This window comes from Chiloscyllium punctatum, chromosome 15, assembly GCF_047496795.1.
Source record: "Chiloscyllium punctatum isolate Juve2018m chromosome 15, sChiPun1.3, whole genome shotgun sequence".
In the NCBI taxonomy this organism is placed as follows: Eukaryota; Metazoa; Chordata; class Chondrichthyes; order Orectolobiformes; family Hemiscylliidae; genus Chiloscyllium; species Chiloscyllium punctatum.
The window spans coordinates 89,043,884-89,059,230 of NC_092753.1; the positions used below are offsets into that span (position 1 = coordinate 89,043,884).

The 15,347-nt window shown below is 46.5% G+C and overlaps 2 protein-coding genes across 6 annotated transcripts in view; one reads left to right on the forward strand and one right to left on the reverse strand.

The window, feature by feature from the left end:
• Positions 1–14,987, reverse strand: part of gabpa (GA binding protein transcription factor subunit alpha) — a 68,190-nt gene extending 53,203 nt beyond the window's left edge. For 2 of the 3 annotated variants that reach the window (XM_072585737.1, XM_072585735.1), the window contains exon 1: positions 14,819–14,987. The gene's annotated coding sequence lies outside the window, so the exon portion shown is untranslated. The remainder of the gene's footprint in view (positions 1–14,818) is intronic. The other variant, XM_072585736.1, reaches the window with a different exon arrangement.
• Positions 14,988–15,060: 73 nt separating this feature from the next.
• The window catches only part of atp5pf (ATP synthase peripheral stalk subunit F6), a 7,201-nt gene continuing 6,914 nt past the window's right edge, over positions 15,061–15,347 (forward strand). The window contains exon 1 of one of the 3 annotated variants that reach the window (XM_072585739.1): positions 15,061–15,224. The gene's annotated coding sequence lies outside the window, so the exon portion shown is untranslated. Of the gene's footprint in view, positions 15,326–15,347 lie in introns of all 3 variants that reach the window. The other 2 variants (XM_072585740.1, XM_072585741.1) reach the window with 2 other exon arrangements.

Below are 15,347 nucleotides of genomic sequence, written 5' to 3' on the forward strand. Positions count from 1 at the left end.
TTTTTCTTCAGTAGATTCAGTGTCTTGACTGCCATAGCCTTCTGTGGTAAATAATTCCACATGTTTACTACCTTTAGTGAAGAAATCTTTCCTCAACTACGTCCTAAATGGTTTATTCTGTATCCTGAGAATATAAGCCCTAGTTCCAAATTTCCCAACTAGGGGAAATATCCTCCCTACACCTTGTCTGTCCAGCCGTGTTAGAATTTTATCCATTTCAAATCAGATCCTTCTCATCCATCTAAACTCTAGTGAATTCAGGTCCACTTAAACCAATCTATCCTTATACGTTAAGCCTGCCAAACCTGTACTCTAGATATGATCTAACCACTACCTTGTACAGCTGCAGTAAAATTTCCCTATTTTTGAATTCTGGTCCCCTTGCAGTCAACAACAATATTCCATTTGCCTTTCTAATCACTTGCTATCCTGTACACTAACCCTTTGCAATTCTTTCCACGCGTTAGGGTTCTGTAAACTTTGTCATTTTGAAAATAGTATACTGCTTTTCTGTTCCTTCTGCTCAAAAGGTTCACATTTTCCCACAGTATAATCTATCTGCCAAGTTTCAGCCCATCAAATCAACCTATCTATAACCCTTCACAAACTCTGTCTCACTGTTATTCCCAGATTTTGTTTAATGTTAGTAAGATACAACTTCCAGCCCGCAAAGGAAATAGGTGCAGTTAAGGTTGTAAGAAACACAAAGGCGACAGAAAACATTTCAGCATAAATGTCCTGCATCTCATATTTATCATATTGAACTGAGTTCTGCTACTGTAAGCGAAAGAAAAGCCCTTGCTCCACGAAACACACTAAATGATCAATCAGTTTGTCAGTCAGGATGAAATATTGATTTGGTTTTCATTTCATATACATATATTGGGAATATATGGGCTCTCCTAACCTCAATACCCCAAGATCAAACACAGAACCAGGCAGCATTGATCCAAGGCTTAAATAGCAAGACATAGACAATATGCTTTTATTACAGCTTCCAGCATCTGCAATATTTTGCTTTTGTAATACATAGCTTACAAGAATGCCCTGTGCTGCAGATATTCGAAAACACATTGAGCAAGTAGTCGAGTGTTGCTGGAAAGGTACAGTAGGTCAGACAGCACCTGAGGAGCAGGAAAATCCTGATGAAGGGCTCTGGCTCGAAATGTTGATTTTCCTGCTCCTCAGATGCTGCCTGACCTGCTGTGCTTTACCAGCAACACACACTCAACTCTGATCTCCAGCATCTGCAGACTTCATTTTCGCCACATCGAGCAAGTATGCAGGGACAAATTTCTGTGCCACACAGAAATGTGTAGCACAATAGTTCATTAGCGCACCATGTAACATAACATTTCTAAAAGTCAAACTTTTGCAGAAATGCATTCAGGAGCTATTACTGGCCAGGACCCACATTAACAAACAGAGTTGTTACCAACTTTACAATTGGGAAGCTAGACGTGAAATCACCAAACCAATTCATCGATACTACCCTGAAAGATATTTGACACTACTTTGAGACAGTTAGTTCTATTTCTATAAAATGTGCTGTCAATATACCAAAGATAGGAACTTTGTTCATGCATTGAGTCAAGTTGTAACTGATGTGATTGGTGCTTATCAGCAATGGAGCCTCCAGCTCATACTGATTGCCCTCCCACACACAGGAAACATGCAGAGTGAGTTGGTCAAAAATGTGTTTCAAACATAACAAGTGTTACTGCAAGGCAAACATATGACTTCTGTTTATGGAAATGGGACTTTTCAGTCACAACTTGCTGTTAAGCCCAACTGTAAGTAAATACAGCATTTTGAATTCGCTGCTTCTGCTTTATTTAATTTCACTCTCGAGTGGATGGGAAAGCTCACAGAAGATCTGTACTGCAGCCTTTGCACGTGCTGGTTTTGAGCTGGTCATTCTTTCCTGCCTTGCTGAATCTTAAAACATAAGAAAGCTACTAACACAAAGCCAGTTGCCCCCTATTTAGATTTAAAGACGACCGGTTAAGTGGGACTTTTCACATAGTCGGGTAATCAATGTCAGGGAGAGATGGGATAGATTTGGAGTAATGTCAATGTACTGAAATACTCAAAACACTGCTAGATGAAGCAAGATACCTTGTATCTATATATCTTTCTCGACCACAGATCATTCCATAATGCTGTACAGCCTATGGAAAAGTTTTGAACCATGGCCACCATTACAATGGTAGGAAATGCAGCAGTCAGCTTTAGTTCAATGAACTCCTACAAAAATAATAATCAGCTACTTAGTTTTAGTAATATTCGGTCACATGGGATTCATGGTGAACTTGCCAATTGGATACGTAATTAGAGTCAGAGATGTACAGCACGGAAACAGACCCTTCGGTCCAACCCATCCATGCCGACCAGATATCCCAACACAATCTAGTCCCACCTGCCAGCACCTGGCCCATACCCCTCCAAACCCTTCCTATTCATATACCCATCCAAATGCCTCTTAAAAGGTTGTAATTGTACCAGCCTCCACCACTTCCTCTGGCAACTCATTCCATACACGTACCACCCTCTGCTTGAAAAAGTTGCCCCCTAGGTCTCTTTTATATCTTTCCCCTGTCACCCTAAACCTACGCCCTCTAGTTCTGGACTCCCCCACCCTTTCAAGTTTCACAACATCTTTCCGATAGGAAGACCAGAATTGCATGCAATATTCCAACAGTGGCCTAATCGATGTCCTGTACTCAATACTCTGACCAATAAAGGAAGGCATACCAAACGCCTTCTTCACTATCCTATCTACCTGCGACTCCACTTTCAAGGAACTATGAACCTGCAGTCCAAGGTCTCTTTGTTCAGCAACACTCCCAAGGACATTACCATTAAGTGTATAAGTCCTGCTAAGATTTGCTTTCCCAAAATGCAGCACCTCGCATTTATCTGAATTAAACTGCATCTGCCACTTCTCAGCCCATTGGCCCATCTGGTCCAGATCCTGTTGTAATCTGAGGTAATCCTCTTCGCTGTCCACTATCCCTCCAATTTTGGTGTCATCTGCAAACTTACCAACTGTACCTCTTATGCTCGCATCTGAATCATTTATGTGGCTTAACGGCAGGAGACAGAGTGATGGTGGATGGTGGCTTTTAGGAACAGAGGCCTGCCACCAGTGATGTTCCACAGGGATTGGTTCTGGGTCCTCTTTTGTTTGTGTTTATATAAATTATTTGGATGAGAATATAGAAGGCACGACTAGTTAAGTTTGTAGACGACACCAAAATAGGTGGCACAGTAGGTATTGAAGAATGTTTTCTAAGATTACAAAGGGGTCTTAACCAAATGGTTCAATGTGCTGAAAAATGGCAGATGGAGTTCAATCTGGATAAATGTATTGTATTTTGGTACAACAAATAAGAGTAGGACTGATATAATTAATGGTAGGGCCTTGGGTAGTGTTGTAGAAGAGGGATCGAGAGGCTCAGGTACATAATTCTTTGAAGTTTGAGCCACATATAGACAGGGTAGTTTAAAAGGCACTTAGCTCGCTTGTCATCCCGTTTTCCTATCTCTATCAGTCGAAGCAAACACGCAGAGACACAGTTTGGCTTTACCTCCTTCATCAGAGACATGAGTTCTCGGTCTTCTCTCGAACAGCAGATTCTTAAGGAATTATGTAGTCACTTACAGGGAGCAGCATCCCAATAAAGACAACACCTCTATTGATTGGGTGACTGTTATAGTCAGCGAGTATCAACAGTAAAGATGAAGCCATCTGGTATTATACGATAGATGTTCTTAATCTTGTTAACTGGCATTACATAATGGTTACTTTTCACTTTGTTAACCCACTACCCCTGCCTCCAGCACCTCACTGTTTACTGCAAGATCTTGTCTGGTCAAAGTCATGCTAGCTGAGCCATTGCAATCCAAAATTTAACTCTTTCCCTACCTGCTTATACCTTATACACTTTCTCACACTTGCCTTCATTGCTCAGTCCTTTGAATATAGGAGTTCGGAAGTCACGTTCAGGTTCACGGACAGGACACTGGTGAGGCCTCTTCTGGAATAGTGCGTCCAATTCTGGTCACCCAGTTATAGAAAGGATATTATTAAACTGGAGAAGGATCAGAAGAGGTTTACCAGGATGCAGCTGGGTATGGAAGGTTTGAGTTATAAAGGAAAGTTGAGACTTATTTCACTGGAGCATAGAAAGTTGAGTGGCAACCTTGCAGAATTTTGTAAAAAATAATGAGGGGTCTACATACAATTAATGAGAGTGGGGTTTTTATCTGAGGATGGGGGATTTCAAGACTAGAGGGCACATTTTTAAGGTGAGAGAAGAGAGATTTAAAAAGAGAGGCAAATCTTTTAGACAGTGGGTGAATAGCATGTGGAGTGAACTTCCTGAGGAAGTGGTGGATGTGGGTACAATTACAATAGTTAAAATACATGTGGATAAGTACATGATTAGGAAAGGTTTGGAGTGACATGGGGTAGGGGAAGGCAGGTGGGACATTTAGTTTGAGATTTTGTTCAGCATGGACTGGTTGGACCGAAGGATCTGTTTCTTGTTCTATGACTCTAAGTATTGGCTAAGATGTTGAGGTGAATTCCCTGTTTTTCTTTGAAGTAACTCACCATGTTTTACATCTACCTGAGAGAGCAAACATAGTTTTTGTAGGATGTCTCATCTGAAACAAACATAACTACCACAGTCCCACAGCACTGGACCGGAGTGCTAGCTGAGATGACTGTGTGCTCCACATCCTTGGAGTTGGCCATGAACACAGAACTTTCTGACTCAGTCAACACTGCTATCCACTGAGTCATGGTTAACAGAAACAAGGACAGCAGGGAGGTGTAGGGGAGCATAAGCAGTGTGGATGAGATAGCAGGATATCCTGAATATCCACAAGTCATTTCATTAAAGGAAATCAGGAACAACTGATGAGAAAGAGGAAGAGAAAGAAATATCAGTCTGTTTCAGCCTTGACAAGTTAACAACCCGGACTCGACTGCCTTCTGCAATGAAGAAATCCACAGACTCACTACTCAAGAAATTCCTCATCATCCCTGTCTTAAATAATAAAACCTCGCTACTATTATACTCCAGTTCCTTTGAAATAAAGGCCAACATTCCAATTGCCTTTCCATCACCTGCTGAACCTGAACTTCATGAAGCCAGGCACAGTCAAAAGCTTTGTCTTGCGAACAATACAGACAGATCACACAGTTAAATAGCACATACATCAAATAATAGGTTAACAGCAGCAAAAACAAAAACAGAGGTACAGGCAAACCGTAATGGTTTGTAAGTTCATTCAGTATTCTAACAGCAGTAGAAACTGTTTCGAAACTAGCTGGTGCATACATTCAGGCTTCTGTAGCTTCTCACCGATGCTAGAGGTTGTAGAAAAACATTGCCAGGGTGGGATGGATCTTTGAGAATGCTGGCTCCCTTCCCTTAACAGTGGGCCTGGTAGATGTATTCTAGAGATGGGAGGTTGGCCTTTGTGATTGTCCAGGCCGAGTTCACCACTCTCTGTAACCGTTTCCGAACTTGGATGGTACAGTTGCCGTACCAGGTAGTGATACATCCGGACAGAATGCTCTCGATGGCGCACCTATAAAAAAAGTGGTCAAGGGTATTTGCTGTCATGCCAAATTTCCTCAGCTGCCTGAGGAAGAGGAGACATTGTTAGGCCTTTGTAACCAGTGCATCCACATGAAGAGTCCATGAAAGCTTGTTGTTGATGACTACTCCCAGGAGCTTGACACTCTCCACTCGTTCCATCACTATGCTGTTGATGTGCAGGGGGGCATGAGTAACATCCTGCCCAAAGTCAATAATGATTTCCTTGGTTTTGCCGGCATTGAGAGCTAGGCTGTTCTCAGTGCACCATTTTTCCACGTCTTCGACCTCCCGCCTGTAGTCTGTTACGTTACCATCAGAGCTGCGACCAACTACGGTGGTGTCATCAGTGAACTTGTAAATGGCATTAGTCTGGTATTTGGCGACGCAGTCATGGGTGTACAGTGAGGACAGGAAGGGGCTGAGTATGCACCCCTAGGGGGTGCAAGTGTTGAGTGTTAGTGAGGATGAAATATTGTCCCCAGTCATCACTGATTGCGGCCTGTGGTCAGGAAACTGCGGATCCAGTAGCAGAGAATGGGGCTTAGTTTGAGATCACTAAGTTTGGTAATCAGTCTCAAGGGGATAATAGCGTTGAAGGCTGAATGGTAGTCAATGAGTCAGATTCTTACATAGCTGTTCTTGGTGTCAAGATGTTCTAGGGAGGAGTGAAGGGCAAGTGATATGGTGCCTGACGTGGATTTGTTGGTCCAATATGCAAATTGGAGTCAGTCAAGAGTAGTGGGAGGCTGGAGTTGATTAATGCCATGACCAGCCTTTCAAAGCACTTCATGGCCACCAAAGATAGGGCCACTGGCGAACAGACTCTAATATCTTTCCAATAGCAGTGTAAGCTAACTAGCCCATAATTGCCTGTGTTTTTTGTCTCCTTCCATTTCTAAACAAAGGTGTTAAATTGACAGTTTTCCAAACCTCTGGGACTTTTCCAAGATTACCACCAGTACATTCACTTTTACTGTAGCTACTTCTTTTAAAAGCCTTATGATGCATCCCATCCTGTCCAGCGGATGCATTAGTCTTTAGCTCTATTAGTTTCATTGGTAGTTTGAAGTACCACTAGGTAGTAAGATCCAAAGTGCAGGATTTTCTTTCTTTTCTCATTATTCATTTCTGTTTAAAATTCGACAAGCAATGCCTTTGCCACACTCTCCATGTTTAATGGCCTAAGCGTTGAACAAACGCTAAATTCCTTCTTAAAGCTCTACACATATTCAGGCAAAATTCCTGAAAAAAAAAACAATTCACTCGAGATGGTATCTGGATGATGTCTCTCGTGTCAGGCACTGATATTTCAACTCTCAAGTGGCTAGTGCATCATGGGAGGAGAATGAAAACAAGACAAATTCTGTTTGAAGCAATGATCTTAATGACTGGGAGGAAGTTATGGAACTATTGAATCCCTAACAAACTTGGTCAATGTCCATCATCTTACACAAACAGAAAGATACTAATGGCATTGTTCAGACACATGGAACAGCCCTGTAATCTCACCAATACCTCAACCCCACATGGTGACATTCTGAATATGCAAGGGTGATTAAAAAGTGGAAGCTTGCCATTACACAAGAAAAGCTGCTGTACCAGTGCTTAATTTTATTCTCATTCTGGTCAATACTACCTAGCAAGGGTGACAGTAGTCCAAAGACCCAACTCTGGTCTGGTAATCCTCTAGCCCAAAGGTCATTGATCTGTTGCTGCTGCAGCAGAGGTTGGTTAAGCCTGCTCCAGACTCCAAACTTGCAACTTATAATCTGTTACGATTCAGTATCAGACCAGGTTGCCTAGTAGGCCTTCTGGGATGTTACTGATTTGAACCAGACGACTGACTGTGTGGAATTTGCACATTCTCCCAGTGTCTGTGTGGGTTTCCTCCGGGTGCTCCAGTTTCCTCCCACAATCCTAAAATGTGCCGGTTAGGTGAATTGGCCATGCTAAATTCCCCAGAGTGTTCGGTGCATTAGTCAGTGTTAAATGTAGGGTTGGGGAATGGGTCTGGGTGAGTTACTCTTCGGAGAGTCGGTGTGGACTTGTTGGGCGGAAGGGCCCGTTTCCACACTGCAGGGAATCTGATCTAAAACAACTTGAGGGAACAGAAAGCAGTGTCTCCATGTGAGCAGTATTTAGCTACACAACCCCCACACACTCATAACTCAGCCTAAAAATATCCCGATGAAGCAGTGGGGACATGTCAGCAGAAGTATGTTCCTTAGTTTCTGAAGCCTACTCTGTCATTCAGTGAGATCACAACCTTTCTGTACCCTAACTCTACCAACCCATCTTGGTTTCATATAAAATTATAGAACAGTGTAACACAGAAAGAGGCTATTCTGCCAATCAAATCTGTGTCTGCTCTTTTGGGAAGCTAATAGATAGTGCCACTATCTGGCTCCTTGTAATTTTTTCTCCAAGTTTTTATTTGAAAGGAAAATTCTAACTGCCAATGGGTAAGCATGGTAAAGCATTCAGAGGCAATACAAGAAACAATCACCTTAAACTTGCATGCTCTGGATGCAATCTTGCGCCATTTTAAACTTGAACCCTTCAGCTAATGGAAACAATTTATCTTTTATCCACACAATCTAAAATCTGAATGTTGAAACATCTCTATCAAAACTCCTGCAGGCTTTCTCTGCTCTATGAGGAACAGTTCAGCTTCTCCAATTTAACCGTGCAATTCTAATTCCCCATACTGATCTGGTAAACCTCATGTAGTTGTAACACACAGCACAGGAGAGACTCCTCAGCCCATTAGTTACGTCTGTGCAGAATCAATTTAAATATACACTAGCCTCATTTTCTAGCAAATGGCCGAGAGCCTTGAATGTTATGAGATTTCAAAAACTCATCCAAGTACTTTTTTGAAGGTTGAGAGGTTTCCGGCCTCAATTACCCTCCCAGGCAGTGCATTCCAGATCCCCACCACCCATCCATGTAAAAATTATTTTCCTCAAATGGCCTCCAAACCTCTCACTTTTCACCTTAAAATTATGCCTCCTTATTACTGACTGTTCAGCTAAGGGGAACAACTGCTTTCTATCTATCCAGTCCATACCTCATAATCTTATACATGCCAATCAGGGCCCCTACCAGTCTTCTTTACTCGAAGAAAACAACCCAAGCTTATCCAACCTCTCTTCGTAGCTAAACTGTTTCTTCCAAGGCGACACCCTGGTCAATCTACATTTGCTACAGTGCAATCACATCCTTCTTAGAGAGTGTAGTGACCAGTACTCCATCCACGGCCTAACCAAAGTTTTATACAGCTCCAACAGAACCTCCTTGCTCTTATAATCTATACCATAAACTAATAAAGGCCTTGTATGCCTTTAACCTAACCTGCTGCCTTCAGGGATCTGTGGACAAGCACCTCAAGATCCTTCTGAGCTTTCTAGTGTCCAGTAAAGATAAAAAAAAATGTAAAATCCAGAGTTAAAACCAAGTTACTGCAACTGATTAATTTTAATGGAGGGCTGTTGATAATCAATGATGGAGGCTGGGATTGAAGGCAGGGACAGACAGATTTTGGTCTCTTGGAATCAACAAAGAGAGTGGACGGGAAAGTGGAGATGAAGCTCATGAACAGCTGTGATTTTTTGAAATGGTTGAGCAGATGGGATGACCTCCTCCTGCTCCACTGTTCTTGTGTTATAGCTTCCATTCGCCATGTGCAGACTCTGCTTTACAGATCCAGGGAATTTAACAAGGTTGGCAAGAATCACCCTCCCAGTTAAAGCACTGCATTGTAGATTTTGGCCATGGAGTGTTAAGAATTGCATTCATCCTGCCAATTTCATTTACGAGTCAGGCTGGGTGATGGTAGACCACTGAGAAATTTCTTGGCTGAAGCACTAGATTATCAAGGCTGCCACAAAGGATTGGCTTAGTTCGGACTTTGCATTGCCATACATGCCAACAGTTTCTCGGAACTTCTTGTGCTATGTTTGGTACACGGCATAATTCATCAGAACAAGGCAAGTTACTGATCACTTCACGAACACACATTGTCTCTGGTCTAGCAGTAGTTACACAATTGGATGTGTCAAACATGTGTAATATCCGCTTGTTGCTTTGTGACGTGGTCATGCAGGCACCAAATTCTAGTACACGAAATTATTGCTCATGCTTGGCCTCCCGCCAATGTTCCCCAACAATCTTTCAGGACTTGGAATTTCCTCTTTAATGGTGTGCAGTATGAGATAACCCAGCTATTTTCATGCTTTAGAGATTTCGGCACAATGCCCGATCTTCTTCGGCCATCCACAGGATTCATAACGAATCCTGTGTTCTTTTTACTCCAACCCAACGTGTTTGGAGATGGCAATGAAGCCAAATACATGACCGACAGACTATGCCACATGCAGTGGTACTTGGTGGGTCGATTAGACTTCAGATCCCAGCACATTCTCACCGAGGTCTATGTGTGCATGATGCCTTCCCTGACTGAACTTCTCTTAGGATCCTCCTGGGATAATCAGCAACAGGTTATGGATTGTCAGCACCCTCATTTCTTGCCCTTTATTTCAGGTACAATTTGATCTTATATCAAATCAGTTTCAGATCATTTCATCAAGCCACATATTTCAAGATTCAAATGTTTCCTCCTTTCCTGATGAATGGTCCCTGTAGATTCCAAGGTTGTCCCTTTCTGTTGAGGAATGATTCCACTGGTGTGAGGTGGCCTTTAACACCTCAACAAAATAATTACCCTTAATGCTGAAGAATTGCTCTTCCACCTCTCCCAGTGAAGCCACAATATCCCTACACTCAACGTTCACACAGAATGTCTGCTTTTCTGTGTTTTAAGGAGATGTACCACAAGTTTCACTGTATTTTGTAACAAAATATAACAATAAATAAATCAAATCAAAATCCTTGTGGTGAGCAGTGGATAGGAGCAGGAAGCCTGGGCCAACTGTCAGCTTTAGCAGTGGACTTTTTCACAAAACTAATTAGGTTTGAGTCATAGAATTATACAACTTGGAAACAGGTCCATCAGCCCATCATGTCTACACTGACCAACAAATACCAAACTAATCTCATTTATCTGCACTTGGTCTATAGCTGACCATGCCCTGGCATTTTAAGTGCTCATCCATATGCATTTCAAATGTTGCAAGAGTCTCTGCTTCCACCACTCTCTGAGGCAGTGTGTTCCATATTTCTATCACTCTCTGGGTGAATTTTCTTTTCTCTGCTAAACCACTTACTCCTCAGCTTAAACTTATGCCCTCCAGTCTTAGACATATTTGCCATGGGGAAGAGATTCTCACAATCTACTCCAAGTCTCTCATAATTTTGTATACCCAATCAAATTCCCTCCTCAGCTTCCTCTGCTCCAAGGAAAACAAACTCAGCCTATCCAGTCTCTCCTCATTACTAAGATTTTCCATGCCAGGCAACATCCTGGTCATTCTGCTGTGTATCCTCTCCAATGCAATCATGTCCTTTTGATAGTGGGACAACCAGAAACACACTCAGTATTCCATCCGTGGCCTAATTAATGTTTTATAAAGTCGTAATAAGACTTCTTTGTTCCTATATTCTATGCCCTGGCTCTGATGTGTCTTCTTCATCACCCTATGCTGACATCCTCACGGATCTATTGACTTGTACACCAAGGTCCCTTTGTTTTTCGGTACTCCCTAGAGACCATTCATCATGCATGTCCTACCTTATTAGACCAAAAATTCATCCTCCTGCACTTATTAAATTCTATCTGCCATTGCTCTGCCCAATTTACCAGCTAATCAATATCAGACTGTAGCCTGAGACCAACCTCCTTGCTATCAACACCATGATCAATTTTTGTGTCAACTGAAATCTCATTCGTTATTCTTTCTACATTTACATCCAACTCATTAATGTAATAGCAAACAGCAAGGGTTCCAGCACCAGTCCCTGAGGTTTTCTGTTAGTCACAGGCTTCCAATCACAAAATCGTCCCTCCACCTTTGGCTCCTACTTCCTTATTTTTCCACACTCGGAGGAAAGCACAGTTAGAAACTCTAGTTCAGGCAACAGGCAAATCAGCACCTGCAATTCAGCCAGAGCTGAATATAGCATTTGGAAAAAATCAATCTATGGAGAGAAATGGAGGACTGGAGATGGTGGAGATCAGAGGTGAGACTGTGGTGCTGGAAAAGCACAGCAGGCCAGGCAGCATCCAGCTTCTTGGATGCTGCCTGACCTGCTGTGCTTTTCCAGTGCCTCAATCCATACAGAGGTTCAATCTCAACTACAATGACAGCAAGATCACATACTGAGATAAGAAACTGACTGACCCAAACTGTCGATTCGGATGCTGCCTGACCTTTTCCAGCACCACACTCTTGACTGAGTACACAGCATAATAAGCATACAAACCCTGGAGACTAAAATCTGCTGTTTACATCAGAATGAGGATACTAGCTTATGCATTATAACTGCTAGTATACACAGCACGTGGAAAGGACATCACCACCACAGTCAGCGCAATGAGTACAATAACCCCCAGTAGTAGACGTAATAGATGAAGGGATGAAAACCCACTGCATGTGCAATAGGCAACTGGGATTAAACGTGGGGACAATTACCCATGCAATTGGGTCTACCAAAGCTGGGCTTATACTGACATAGCTGTGATGGATAAACGCCACACTTGAAGGGTGCTAACCCTGAAAGGCTTACATACATATGATGCTTGGAGTGCAGTAATTCCAAAGAAAATCACCTCCGTATACACAAATCAATAAACAGATAATTTCGGGTCCCAGGAGGTTATACACCATCCATGGGAACAGACATGGAGCTCAGGACATTAAGTCCTGGGGATTCTTGGCTAAGACTGACCCCAAAGGTACAACAGCCTTAACTAGAAAATGACTGACGTCCATTGACTCTTGCCATCTAGACAGAGACAAATCTCCGATAGAGGACCGTCTCCCCCTCTACACAGGGACTGACCCCAAGGGAGGACCCTCTCCCCGTCTAGACAAGGACTGACGCCAAGGGATGACCGGCTCCCCGTCCAGATGGGAACTGATCCCCACGAGGGAGGGCCATTTCCCCGTCCAGACAGGGACTGACTCCCCCCCCCCCCCCTCTCCGGGGGAGGACCATCTCCCTGTCTAGACAGGGACTGAAACCCCCCCCAAGGGAGGACCGTCTCCCTGTCAAGACAAGGGCTGACGGCAAGGGAGGACCGGCTCCCCATTTAGATGGGGTCAAACCCCCGAGGAAGGACCGTCCACCCCGTCCAGACGGGGGCTGGGACCCATGAGGGAGGACCGTCTCCCCATCTAGACAAGGACTGACCCAAAGGGATGACCGGCTCCCCGTCCAGATGGGAACTGATCCCCACGAGGGAGGGCCATTTCCCCATCCAGACGGGGACTGACCCCCCCCCCCCCCCAAAGGGAGGACGGTCTCCCCATCTACACGGGGACTGACCCCCCCAAAATGAGGTCTGCCTCCCTGTCTAGACGGGGACTGAAACCGCACCCCCCCCACCACCAAGGGAGGAGCGTCTCCCTGTCTAGACAAGGACTGACCCCAAGGGATGACCGGCTCCCCGTCCAGATGGGAACTGATCCCCACGAGGGATGACCGTTTCCCCCATCTACACGGGGACTGACCCCCCCCAAAAATGAGGTCTGTCTCCCTGTCTAGATGGGGACTGAACCCCCCGCCGCCCCCAAGGGAGGAGGGTCTCCCCGTCCAGACGGGGGGATGGGACCCACGTGGGAGGAGGGTCTCCCCGTCCAGACGGGGGGGATGGGACCCACGTGGGAGGAGGGTCTCCCCGTCCAGACGGGGGGGGATGGGACCCACGTGGGAGGAGGGTCTCCCCGTCCAGACGGGGGGGGATGGGACCCACGTGGGAGGAGGGTCTCCCCGTCCAGACGGGGGGGATGGGACCCACGTGGGAGGAGGGTCTCCCCGTCCAGACGGGGGGGGATGGGACCCACGTGGGAGGAGGGTCTCCCCGTCCAGACGGGGGGGGATGGGACCCACGTGGGAGGAGGGTCTCCCCGTCCAGACGGGGGGGGATGGGACCCACGTGGGAGGAGGGTCTCCCCGTCCAGACGGGGGGGGATGGGACCCACGTGGGAGGAGGGTCTCCCCGTCCAGACGGGGGGGATGGGACCCACGTGGGAGGAGGGTCTCCCCGTCCAGACGGGGGGGGATGGGACCCACGTGGGAGGACGGTCTCCCCGTCCAGACGGGGGGGATGGGACCCACGTGGGAGGACGGTCTCCCCGTCCAGACGGGGGGGATGGGACCCACGTGGGAGGACGGTCTCCCCGTCCAGACGGGGGGGATGGGACCCACGTGGGAGGACGGTCTCCCCGTCCAGACGGGGGGGATGGGACCCACGTGGGAGGAGGGTCTCCCCGTCCAGACGGGGGGGATGGGACCCACGTGGGAGGAGGGTCTCCCCGTCCAGACGGGGGGGATGGGACCCACGTGGGAGGACGGTCTCCCCGTCCAGACGGGGGGGATGGGACCCACGTGGGAGGACGGTCTCCCCGTCCAGACGGGGGGGGATGGGACCCACGTGGGAGGACGGTCTCCCCGTCCAGACGGGGGGGATGGGACCCACGTGGGAGGACGGTCTCCCCGTCCAGACGGGGGGGATGGGACCCACGTGGGAGGACGGTCTCCCCGTCCAGACGGGGGGGATGGGACCCACGTGGGAGGACGGTCTCCCCGTCCAGACGGGGGGGATGGGACCCACGTGGGAGGACGGTCTCCCCGTCCAGACGGGGGGGATGGGACCCATGAGGGAGGAGCGTCTCCCCGTCTAGACAAGGACTGACCCCAAGGGATGACCGGCTCCCTGTCCAGACGGGGACTGACCCCCCCCCCAAAATAAGGTCTGTCTCCCTGTCTAGACGGGGACTGAACCCCCCCCCCACCCCCGCCGCCCCCAAGGGAGGACCGTCTCCCCGTCCAGGATGGCTGGTCTCCCCGGTCCAGACAGGGATGGACGCTGGGCTGTCTCTCACGTCCCTTCCTCACTCACATCTGTTCCCTCCTCATCCCTCCTCCCTCATCCCTCCTCCCTCATCCTCTTCCTCACTCTCCCCATCCCCGTTCTCCTCTCTCTCTCTCTCTCTCCCCCCTCTCCCTCCTCTCCCTCTCCCTCCTCTCCCTCTCCCTCTCCTTCCCTCACTCCGTCCTCTTTCACTCACTCACTCACTCACCTCCTTCCCCGCGGCTTCTCTCAGACTCAGTTCCAGAATTTCTCTCGTTTATTTTTCTTCAAGAGTCTTTTTCCTGATTTTTTTCTTGCGCCAACCCGCTGGCGACAACCGGAAGTCGCGTGTCCATTTCCGGTGTCAGGGGTCAGCCCCGGGTTAATCTCAATCCCTTTATTGACAAATTATTGGTTTTTAATTAAAAATAAAACATCGCGCCCGCCCCCGGACATTGGGCGGGAACTATCCGGAAGCTGGAATGTAACTTTAGAGAAAACAATAATTTGACTCCGTGACCCCGGCCACTCCGCACAACAACACTTCCGGGTCACCTTCAGTCCAAAGTCAAAGCTGCTGGAGATTCTTTTAAAAATTTGTTTTATTTTATTCGGTGAATGATCTCGAGTTGAAGGTGCGGGGTGTGTGTGGGTTCACGGTTAGTGACTGGAGTTTATTGGGTGGGGGAGACCTCCCCTACCCCTGAGGGTCAGACACAGAGAGAGAGAGAACAAGGTCAGAGACAGGGAGAGGGGGA